The 12,293-nt window shown below is 47.0% G+C and overlaps 1 long non-coding RNA gene across 1 annotated transcript in view; it reads right to left on the bottom strand.

The window, feature by feature from the left end:
- Window positions 1–4,042: 4,042 nt before the first annotated feature.
- The window catches only part of LOC129581306 (uncharacterized), a 19,294-nt gene continuing 11,043 nt past the window's right edge, over window positions 4,043–12,293 (bottom strand). The window contains exons 2-3 of the long non-coding RNA XR_008689484.1: window positions 5,549–5,668; window positions 4,043–4,317 (exon numbers count right to left, since the gene is read on the bottom strand). This is a non-coding gene — a long non-coding RNA (uncharacterized LOC129581306). The remainder of the gene's footprint in view (window positions 4,318–5,548; window positions 5,669–12,293) is intronic.

Here is a 12,293-nt window from a genome sequence, read left to right as displayed (position 1 = left end):
AGCAGCTCTTCCAACTTTTGGTTTGGTGGGAGTCCTCCTGTTTGTCCCGACTCTGTCTTCTTCAGGTCTTTGTTTCTGCACCTTCCCGACGCTGTGTCTACAGGTTCGGCGTCGCCGCCCTTCTTTTTAGTTGATCGAGTGATTCGGCGACTTGGGCCGTCCGGGTTCAGGTACAGCTTCACGTGATCGACTGTGTTCCACATACGGTGTGCTCTGCACCGATGTCCCACTCTCGGGTCCAGTATGTGTTTGGCTTAGGAATTCCGAGAACAATGTAGATGCCGTCGTAACAGCGATGTACCGGTACTTCGTGGTTTCAGTCACCGGTTGCGGTCCTTTGAAGTCGGCATGCACGCCGTACCAAGGTGCGACAGCCTCGGTCGGCTGCAGCTTACCGTAGGTAGCTCGCCGCGGTACTTTGCCGAAGATGTATGTCTGACATCGGTCGATTTAGTCGAGTATGTCGCTGCTTATACGGTCTCAGTAGTATCTGAGCTTGGCGGCTTCAGTGGTTTTGCGGTATCCAGAGTGGTTTCCAGTTGTCATGGAGAGACTGGATGATGGTTTTCCGCATAAAAAGTGGGACAACGAATCTCCTTTCGAGTTTCGCGTTGATGTTGGTGAGTTGATAGAGCATATTTTTGTCCATCTGGTAATGTTCAGGCAGTTTGGACCGTTTGTTCATTTCTGTCTGATGTTCCAGCTCATGGATTTTTTTGGGAAGGGTTGGGTCTCTGTGTTGCATCCAACGCTGTTTTTGCGCGGTGCGGTCTGTTACCTTTTCTGGACATGGCGGGACCACCGGGTACGGTTCGTCTGGTTTAGGCGCCGGCACACTGATGACCTCTATGTCCGCCGTGCTAAATTCATTCCAATCACTGATTGCGCTACAATCAGGGAGGAGAGGCTTTTCCCAATTATCGGGTCCTTACCGGTGATTTGCAACCTACGCACCTTTATGATGCGTGCTGGGATTTCATCTTTGTAGTCCTCGAAGTTGGGGACTTGGTCCAACTCTTCGTGTGGGCCCTTGTCGTCGTCCGGTTCGATTGGCAATCTGGACAACGCATCGGCGTTATCACAGAAGGTGCCTGGCTTGTACTCAATGGTGATGTCCCGTCCCTGCATGGCGAAAGCCTATCAAATTAAACGTGGGTTGATGCCGGGTCGGTTGGACTCGCATCTGAGCAGATTGGTCAGGGCTCTGTGGTCCGTCCTTACGGTGAAAGGTCCGTGGTCGATATAGTGTTCAAACTTTTGCACTGCCCACACTACGGCTAAGCATTCACATTCGGTCACGCGGTAGTTCTTCTCAGCTCCGTGTAGGACCCGACTCGCGTAGGCGAAGGGACTCGAGTCTGAGTATGGCTCCGATGCCTGCGCTACTTGCATCACATTCGGTGGTGGTTTGCTTCGTGGCATCGAATTTGGCCAAGATAGGGGCTTCCGTTAGGGCCTTCTTAATTTCGTTGAACTCGGCAGTGTGAGAGTCAGTCCAGTCGTTCTTGACCGAATTTTCCTTTCGCAGAACTTCGTACGTCTTAGGAAGTTTTCGGGGCGTAGCCCTGGATAAAAGTCCGGTAGTAGTTAGCTAATCAAGGAAAGAGCGAAGTTGGCGCACAATCTTGGGCGGTAGTTTCTCGGCGATGGCCGCTACTTTTTCTGGGTCAATGTGGACACCGTCCTTGCCGAAGATGTGTCAAAGGAACTGGAGTTTTCCATTCCAAATTCGCACTTTGACGGTTTTATTGTGAATCTGACGTCTCAAGGCATATGAGCGTATTTCAAAACGCTTGCCTGAATTCATCAAAAGTCACGTAGTCACGTCACGTCGTCGATGTATGCGAAGTCACCACCTTTCTTCCGGGCCGGTGCTATGATCTTGTCCATGGTTATTTAAAATGTAGCTGGCCCGTTGCAGACGCGAAACAGCATTCGTTAGAACCGATACATCACTTCTGGAGTAACAAGGTAGTGTAGTCCATTGACGCTGGATCCATTGGGATTTCCCAGAATCCGGACGGACAATCTTCCTTGCCGTAATAGGCGTTTCCTGCAGACTGATCCAGAAGTTCATCTGGATTGGGCAGAGAATAGTTGTTCTTTTTGGTCACCGAGTTCGGCTTTATGTAGTTTATGCAAAACCGGGTGCCCATGGTCCCGTCGCCGTTTTTCTTCGAAGCGAGGACCACTGGGAAATTTCACGCTGCCATGGACAGTTCAATCACGCTTGGGTACAGCATTTCCTGGACGTGTTTATTAATGAATTTCCATTCCTTCCAACTCGTTCGGTTTGGGTTCATCGTAATTGGTGCAACGTCGCCCACTTCTATGACGTGGGTGATTCCCTTGACGTCGCCGAAAGGTTTTTTGGACGTTGGGAATATGGCCCTGAGTTCCTATAAATCCTGCCGAAGTAAAGCGGTTTGCTCCTTGGTCAGGTGGTCGCCAGAATGTGCGGTGGCGATATGTGCGCGAATTTCGCGCTCAACTTCAGGATCCTACTCTCCGGTTTGGATGGAGTTAATGCGGGCGAATTCTTTCTCCGTGACTTCTTCGTATGGCTCCGCTCGGCCCATGTCCACTCCCTTCCGGAGTATCTGGGGCTCTTTGGAGTAGTAAACACCAATATGGTGTAACTCTTGCCGTTATGCTGGACTGGTCCGTCGAGCATGGCCTGGCTCCGTTTGGTGTCCTGGCTTCCGAGGTACCTTAATCTCTGCCTTGGGGCCATATCGAAGTCAATGTTGACGACGACCAGTGTTATGGTCTCCAGTGGGAGTTCGACCTTTACGGCCGACCCGACCTTGGCGTAGTCATTAATGGTGCGGTACCGGTTTGGGTTATGTCCTCCGGCTCCTTTGGCCATGGTAAGGCGTTGGCGGTGGGTATAAACCAATCTACGCCATCCTCCGTGATGTCCGGCTCATACATGTCACTACATTACATTTGGCCAATTCTTCCACCTTTACGAAGGACTTGGTCTCGTAGAGACTTATTCTGGACCTGAATCCACGCATATTCTTCGTGTCGAGTTTTGACTTCCGCCTCGATCGGTAAGATCAGGCGGTGTGGTCGTCTCAAAGATTTAGGTCTACCCGGGTCCACAGTCCGATAAGCCCGAACCTTAATCCAGCAAGTTGAGTAAGCTGGAAGGGTGTACCGCTGATGAACGAACACGACTTCTCTCTCCTCTTTGAGGCAGTCGATGTGACGTTCGATCCGCAGTTTGCGGATTACCGGTGCCTCAGCTCGGAGTTGGAGAATGGCTGCGTCATCTACGTCGTCACCTTATTTCTCCGATTATTGGTTGTCGGAACCAGTGTCGCTTGAGCTTTGGACATCCGAATCGGTGGATCGGGTTTGTCGTCCTGCTCCGGCGTTGGCTCGCCGTTAGCCTCGGTAGAGGCTGGTGCGCCCCGGTCACCGTTGGTGCCGGTTTGATCGGAGGGTTCTCTTCTCGGTTCCCTGGCATTCCGGTTTCGACTTTCTGCTTCTCAGGTTCGTGCGGTTCAGCCGAAGTAGTTGGACGGTCCCCGTTAGGGAGCGGCGAGGCTGGTCGGCCTCCTGTCCACCGTTGAGCAGCACGGGTCTGTATGTCCCGTACTACTGTTTCAACGCCGTCTCCACACAGAGGACAAGTCAGTTAAACTTTCTCTGTTGAAGGGTCCTGCGTTTGGTCGCAGGTTTCCCTCCTTTGGTCTCCCAGTTCTGGGTGTGGACCATCAATGGAGCGCACTAAAGTTCCATTGCACTGACCGTGTACAGCGTGTACTTAACACGCGCAATGCATGGATAAGTCAACGATGCCCAACGGAAAACCTAGTCGAGACTAGATTTACCGTTGGGCAATGTTGCCTTATTAAAGTGGGCATGTGTTGACTGTTGCAACAAACCAATGCACAACGCTTGCGTTATCTCTGAATGACACATAGGAGCATGACGCACAGTCCGATGGGCTGCATTATCTTTTGGCAGTCAGAACTGAAAGTACCTATTGTTAATTTTATTTTTCCGGTATTAGAGTAATACGTAGTCCATTATCCATGAAAGTACATTAAATTTATTTATAATGTTGAAGTGTGATGCATCAAAAGCAGCAGGGACGCTATTTCTGTGAAATTTTTAAAACGTTTCTCTTAAATCCACTTTTATAGCGCCGTAGCATCTTTAGGTTGCCTCGAACGTTCTTCCATCCGCGTCGTATGCTGCTCCACGTTAGAACATCCGCAAAAATTAACAGGGTCACTCCAGATAATACCAATGTGGCTCCAATGACATCGACCGCCGTTTGCTGTCGGTCGTTCCAACAACGACCTAACACAAATAACCGTAAGGTAAAATCAGAATAAGTTATACTGAAAAAATCAAAGCGACCTTAAGAAATTACGGGCAGGCAGGTATCAACAAACAGTTTCCAAAATAATTGAAAAATTATGTGTTGCAATGGCAAGTCTGATGTCATGTGGGCAGCCTTACGGTAAGTTATTGGGACTATGTTAGTGCATGACAACGATATGTTGTGTTATTGGCTCCACATTGCATAATGTTACGTTGTCATATTATCAGTAGATTCATATATCCTTACGTCCTTATTTTTTGGAAAATATCTCCTAAATCAAGATTGATTTTTTCAGTAAGTTGATAATTTTACAAAATAGAGCATTGCAGAAACGTTCCTACCTTTATCTTCAAAAAAATCTTGAGTTTTGGAGAAGGTCTAAAAAAATTTTCAGAAGTTGTAGTACTTAAAGATAGTTAGTACTTAAAGGTTGTTACTTTTGGAAATTATCTCATAAATCAACATTGATTTTTCCATTAAGGTGTTAATTTTATAAAATAGAGCACCTTTCAAAGCTTCCTACCTGCAGCTTGGAAAAATTTTGGTTTCCGAAACGTTTTCAAAAACCCTTTCAAACTTCCTGTACTTAGCGTTTTAAGTTCATCGAAATTTCCAGTAAATTCTGGAAACGTATCGAATAAGCAAATACAAAGTACAAGTTTCGCAGCTTAGCAACCTAAACTACAGATCTGTATAGTTATTTAAATTGTCAATTCCATCAAAATTATAATTTTTTTAATTCTTGAAACCTTTAAAGGTGCTTTTGAAACACGTTCGGATACCTCAGAATAACTATAAATTTTTCCACCAAAGTCGCATCCAAAGCTTTTACATTTCAAGAATTTCTAAGTATTTCTAAATATTTCGACTCAGCCCCGCGCAGCGGGGCCGTTACCTCTAATTTTTTGAGCCTCCAGAGTTTCGAAATTTTAAAAATGTCTAGGAATGTCTGAGTACTTCAATATCTCACGGTCTTAATTGTCTAATTTATATGTAATTTCTAGATATCTAATTGCCGGCTCGCGGTCTGTTTTTGTATTCACTCTCGTACGGCTCTGTGATACTAGTGGTAGCTTGGGCACTCACTAACCTCGAAATCTGCTAAATATGTATTTATTTTATTTTAATAAACACTGAAGAGCTTGACTGATGGCTGAAAAATCTTACAATTACAGTAGTAGCAAAAGATGCAGCATGTGAGGTTACCTTGGGCGACCGTTAACTGTTCCCCACAAGTTTCCATTGATTCTGCGCTGAAAAATGGTTTTCTATGGGCATCGTGTAAATGATCCCACTCCATCCATTTTATCACCGTTTAAATATTGTCTGTCGTACCAAAAATTCCAGTTTTCAGTACTTTAGATCGGCAGTATAAAGTTACGATAAAAACGTTAAAAAGAACCACGAAAAAAGAAAAATTACGGAGGCTTTCACAGTTTTCATAAAACTGGTTGAATTTAACCGGAAAGCTTGCAAACCAATAAACTTTCCACATTTCTACATGTTTAAAATATTTTCGTAGCTAGCTTCGCAAAGGTTTTATACTTGAAATATTTCTCAAAATTTTTTTTATTGCTGTTACAAAGTACGAGTATATTTTGTATTTCTTTCATTCTTCCATACCTCAAACACAACTGGTCGCGCGCTAGCGCGACCGACACTTGTATATAAGTAAGTACGTCAGAGAACCGAAGTAAAGACGTGACAAAACTTGGCGTGAAGGCCATTTTTGTGGTATTCATCAAATGTCTCTGGACGATATTGGTATTGATATTGCCACGAACGTGTTAACCACGTCCGGCCCGTCTACGATGGCAAAAGCAAAGGAATTCCCGACGCTGCTGAAGTTCGAGCCTGGCTCCACGGTGTGGAAAGCATGGCGTTCCCGTTATAACAACTATGTTAAAATACAGGAACTCAAAACGGAGGACGATCAGAAAGGCTGCTACTGGACTCATTAGGAGTGGAAGTACATGAGATGCTGTTTGCCATATGTCACCCACAAGATCCCGCAGAGCTAAAGCTGGAATGCTGGATGAAATCATTGCCCATCTCGAGCATGCATACGTAAAGAAGACACTGCAGTCAACAAAATGGGCGAACTTTTTCCTCCTGAAGCAGGAAGTTGGTGAAACCCTTTTGTATTTTGCCAATAAGCTGCGGAGGAAGGCATTGTGTGTTGTGTTCTTTTCCGGCGGACGCGTTGGAGGGGAACATGCGTGCGGCCTTCCTAAACGGAGTCCAAAATGAAGCGACGCAGGCTGGCAGCAGCGGCGCATGCTACGCGTGTGGCGGAAAAGGGCATGTGAAGGCCGATTGCTGGGCGAAGGAGGCGACGTGCAGAAAGTGTGGCAAGAAAGGCCACGTCGCAAAGGCGTGCAAGTCTCCGCCAAAGGGCGACAGAGGCGGCGGTAACCGTCGGACGTGGACAGTGCAAAAAGACTTCGACGTCCTGGCTATCGGTTAAGAAGTGGGTGGATCGATTCGGGTACTATCACCTTGAATGATGCCCCTGTATCCATGCTGTTGGATACGGGATCAGGTATGACGATCATCACGGCGAGCACGTGGAGACAGATCGGCTCGCCGAAGCTGACGCCTTATGCCACACCACTACGAAATTTTACGGGCCATCCGATCCAGGTAATCGGAAGTGCAACGATGCCTGTAGTATATGGACGGACGAAGAAGTCATTACCCGTCGTCGTGGTGGCGCGTGGGGCGACGTGCTGGGACGCGACTGGCCTTAGACCTTAACCACCTGAGTCTAAAAGAGCTGCAAGTGTTTGCGGTTTCAAAGGTCACCGCCCGTACAACTGTTCAGAGCATCCTGGATCGCCACAGCAGCGTATTTCGCAAGGAACTTGGGCACTGCAAGGCGTTTAAGGCTCACCTCTACCTAAAGGAAGGCGCGAAGCCGGTCTTTTGGAAGCCACGGACGGTCCCGTTCGCCTATCGGGACGCAGTGGAGAAAGACCTGGACCGCTTGATGGTAAGAGGGATACTCACGCCTGTGGAGCATGCGGACTGGGCTGCACCTATTGTTGGAACGCAGAAGCGAGCAGGAGACATCCGCACGTGTGCTGACATGAGCACAGAATTGAATGACTCGCTCGACGTGCAAACCTATCCGCTGCCCACCTCCAACGAGTTGTTTGCTAAGTTGAACGGGGGCGACTGGATCTGACAGAAGCGTATGCGCAAATAGAGCTGGACGACGAAAGTAAGCAGCTTGTTATCATCAACACGCGTAAGGGTCTGTTCAGGTACAACCGTTTGCCGTTTGGAGTTGCAAGCGGACCAAGCATATTCCAACAGATCATTGAGCGCATACTGCAAGGCTGTGAGGGCGTGGCAGTGTACATTGACGACATTATCGTCACGGGCAAGACGGACGAAAAACACAAGCGAAACTTGGAAGCGGAGTCAGAACGCCTGGAGAAGTACGGACTACGCGTGAAACTGTCGAAGTCCAGATTCATGCAGGAATCGGTCGAATATCTGGGTTTTGTGGTGGACCACCGCGGGCGACACATTTTCCAGGATCGCGTGAAGGCACTGGTGGATATGAAGATGCCCACCAACGTCAGTGAGTTACGTGCTTACTTGGGCATGGTAAATCACTAAGCCAAGTTCGTACGGAACCTGTCCGCAAAGCGCAGTCAGTTCCACCGTCTATTAAAGTCCGGCGCACCCTGGGAATGGACGACAGATTGTGCGAAGCAGTTTCAGGCACTCAAGGAAGAAATTGTCCATGCAACGTTCCTGGTGCATTTCAATCCCGCAGTGCCGTTGGTGCTGGCAGCGGATGCGTCGCAGTATGGCGTGGGCGCGGTTCTGTGTCACCGTTTTCCCGGCGGAACGGAAAGGCCGACTGCGCACGCGTCCAAGAGCCTGTCAGCGGCGGAAAAGAATTACGGACAGATTGAAAAGAAGCGCTCGCGCTAGTCTACGGCTGTAAGAAATTCCATCAGTACGTGACCGGCAGGAAGTTTACGCTGTTAACGGATCACAAGCCGTTACTGAGCGTCTTCGGCAAGCGAAAAGGTGTCCCAGTGGTCACGGCCAATCGTCTTCAGCGGTGGGCGTTGTTGCTCATGGGATACAGCTTTTTCATAGAGTACCGGCGCACCGAGAAGTTTGGTCAAGCAGATGGCTTCAGCCGACTGCCGCTCCACTCCACGCAGCTGGAGAAATACCCAAACCTGGGGATGGACAACGTAGTAAGCGCGCTGCATGTGGAAAGTGCCGAAAACATACCCATGTCCGTGGAAGATATCGCAGGGGAAACGGCTGCCGATGCGGAGCTCCAGGAAGTACGCCAGTGTATCAGTCGCGGCTGCCGGAGTCCGTAAGCGATCGAATGCGACCGTACAAGAACGTACAGCATGAGCTCAGTGTGCTGAATGGCTGTGTGTGCTGGGGATCGCGCACGGTTATTCCCGAGAAGTATCGTGCCAGGATACTGAAGCACCTACACGCAGCACAGATGGGCGCCGGGAAAATGAAAGGTGAAGCGCGAGGCTACTGTTGGTGGCCATCGATGGAACGGAAGATCGAGCAAGTCGCCAAGGACTGCCGAATATACATGTACCGCTTGGGCAAACAAAGACGAGGTAGCTTTAGAACACATGGGAATTTTGAGCTTTGACCAGCCTCTGGCGATTGCAAACTGTAAGGTGCACATTGGTGATGAGCATATTCTTCCGGGTTACATCCGGTTGCTAGTGCGTTCCGAAAAGTGCTAGTGACCAACAATATCTAAATCGGCGCCAATCTCCAGTGCAGCTGGACCATCCCCCCGCTTTTCCGATAATGGCACCCGCGGTTGAATCCAGAAAAAGTGCCACTGCGTGCAATACAGCAACTAGGCGTGCCCGTACTGCAGCAGTGTAATATGCTAAACTGTAAAAAGAGTACTAGTATTTGTACACAGTACCATATGACTTATGAGACTGTAATAAAAGTTTCAGGAAGCAGAATTGCTACTAGCATCGTTTTTTTATATTTCTTTACCTGTAGTAGTGGTCACAATACATGGAAACGAGTTTTGGTAGTTTTTAAGTGTTTGCTGACCAGTGGTCAATGTGTTGACCACTTCTATACTGCTGCTTTAAAGTAAGTACTTTTTTGTGCTATTTAATGAACTAATTGCTTCTACTTAATTTCTGTTCGCATAATTATTACAAAATTAAATATTTTTATGCTATAGACCCTCCATGGGCATTGGCGTTGGCAAGGCGACATAGTCAGCACCGCTGACCTATGGTCAGCGCAAGCTCACAAAAAATTCCCCTTCTTAATTGATTTTTTTCGTCGGGAAATCCCAATTTTCAAAAGGAAACTCGCACTCCTTCGGGTACCGCCCGCTGGAGGGTTAATGTATAACCATAAGATACGCGTGCCGCACCTCGTTCATACCAGTGTTGGCCCGTTTTTTGACGGGGCCGGAAAATTACGGGAAAGTCTCCCGTTCCGTTACCCGTTTCCGTAGAAAAACGGGAACGGGTCTGACGTCTTACGGAACGGAACCGGCCGGGAACTGAACGGCTGTTCTTACGGGAAAAATCCCGTTCCCGTTTCCGTTGATAAAAAAAACTTACAGATAAAAATTACGAAATCACAGTCATGTTATGAATTTACGATTGCCTAATGGCTGATGTAGTTAGGGTGGGTCTCAGATTGGAAGCGAATCTAGTGATGATACAGCAGTTCCCACCTCGCGAGGTGCCTTCGCGTATCGTATCTGTAGGCGCGGTCACTGCAAACAGCCACCTCGTGCGGTTAAGCAACCGTACCATAGCGAGATTCGCGTCGAATTTGAGGCCCACCCTTAGCATTTACGGTAACTGTAAGCACTAGTAGACCCTGTACACTGAAGCTGGGGGCTGGAAAACTCGAGCTTTTTACATGTTAGCAACCCGGTATCTTCTGCTCTATATAATAATTGTAATACTAGTACAAATCAATTCAGTGGAAACTAAAATTGTTGAAACAAGTAGAATGCGTGTAAGATCCGCATCGCACCGTCTACTTCCTGTTCCTTTTGTGTTTGTTTGATAATTTTTTGGATATTTATCAGTTTATGGATCTTCAAAAGTGACAGGGCAAGCTTTAACTATGAAATGTAGCCATTTCTTTAGGTAATTTCAATTTTGTTAGGAAGTGAGCAAAATATGAGAAATTCGAATTAATTTATTCTGCTCATTAAAAATTCGGTTTCCGCAAGTTTTTAATTTTGCTGTACATTATCTACTGGATACAGTCTACTTCTGCACCACAGTTTGCGCGGGGTCTACTAATCAATATTATATTATCAGGGCCGTCGCGAGGGCGCACCCCCCCCCCTTATCGGAGCGGGAAAACGAGAAAAGAGTGCGCCGGGAGCTGGCATAACTGGCGCTGACGCGGAAAAATCGAATTGGCGCACCGAAAATAACCGAAGAAAGCGTAGAAAGTGGCTTTTGTGAACCACTTTCATACGATCTTTTTTAATTTTTGAGGCATTTTCGAACTGGCGCGCGACCGCGCGCCCCCTCCTACATCGAACCTCTCGACGGCCCAATATTATTATCTGTACTACAGAGGGTGATTTTGCAATATGCTTCCACTTTATTTATGATTTTATTGCCATCCTCTCCGTGCATATGTTATTCTTAGAGCCGTTAAGTTTGAAAGCCCTTTCTCTTAGCGATCATTACAGATTAATTTTAAGAAATATGAAACAAATTTGAATACGGTGGGATTTTGCAAACCGACAAGGGTCTGTGCGCAACACTGTAACATTTCGCTAAACGTTTTCCTATGGTTTCCATTAAAAATTTGCTAAAAATCGTCATCAAATCATAATCTATGGGTGCCAGGTTTAGTGAACTGTTACATTATGTGGCCTTCAGAAAACATCTGGCTTCGTGAGATTCTAGGCACTGGTACGCTGTGTTAGCTTCGTGAACTGGAAGATAGCCATTTTGACTGTTCCCCTTGCGTTCCTCCCCGAGCTGCAAATCTAGACTGCTTTTCCTGAGGAGTTTTTTAAGCGACTTTTTAGTATAGATATTTACGGTGGTTTTAAAACTGGGAGAGACTACATGCACTGCATTATTGTCCCGGTAAATAATTTCGGAAAACAAACATCATTCGTTTTCGTTTTTTACCAAATTTTGATTTTTTGTTATTACGATATTTAAAAGTGGCAGCACGGAATTTTGTATCTCCCGTCCGGATAAAGAAGCTACATCTGCGCGTCACCCAGTGCGATGGTCTGTGTCAAATTTCAGGAAATAAGGAAACTGGCAAAAAGATTTCCTCGTCAAAAATTTGTTTTAGTTTGGTAAACTGGGCGTTCCGCTTTGAAATCACTTTTGAGTGCCACTTACTTCTTTTTTCGAATTCAACTAATGATGAATTATAAAGCACATATTGAATTATTTTTAAGCGACAAGAAGTGAAGGAAAGAACAGGGGAGAGAATTACTGCAACTTTGTGTCCGTGCTGGAAGCATATTGCGAAATCACCCTCTGTACATTTTAAATTTTTTTGAAAAATTTTAAAAACGGGCTCCGGGCCGGGAAACGGCGGCGTTTTGGTAAACGGGACGGCTAACGGGACGGGAAGGCCGGCTAACGGGACGGTAACGGGCCGGGAGCCGAAATTTTGAAACGGGCCAACACTGGTTCATACACCTTATGAGCCATATATATGGCCTCGTCCCGAATTCAAAGCGAATCTCGTTGCGATACAGCAACTCCACCTCTCGAGGTGGCTTCGCGTACCGTATCTGTGCGCGTGGCCACTAAATCCAGCTACCTCGTGCGGTTGAGCAACCGTAATAATAGCGAAATTCGCTTTGAATTCGGGACCAGACCACACACAAGCCAGTTTCCGGATGGTTCTGACGTCACTGGTTTGTATGTACAGATTCCGTGTATATAAGGGGAAAAACTAAGCGTCT

The sequence above is a fragment of the Paramacrobiotus metropolitanus genome, unplaced genomic scaffold (assembly GCF_019649055.1).
Source record: "Paramacrobiotus metropolitanus isolate TYO unplaced genomic scaffold, Prichtersi_v1.0 Parri_scaffold0000005, whole genome shotgun sequence".
NCBI lineage: Eukaryota > Metazoa > Tardigrada > Eutardigrada > Parachela > Macrobiotidae > Paramacrobiotus > Paramacrobiotus metropolitanus.
The sequence above is the reverse complement of the archived record's forward strand: the minus strand, read 5'-3'. Positions and strand labels throughout refer to the sequence as shown.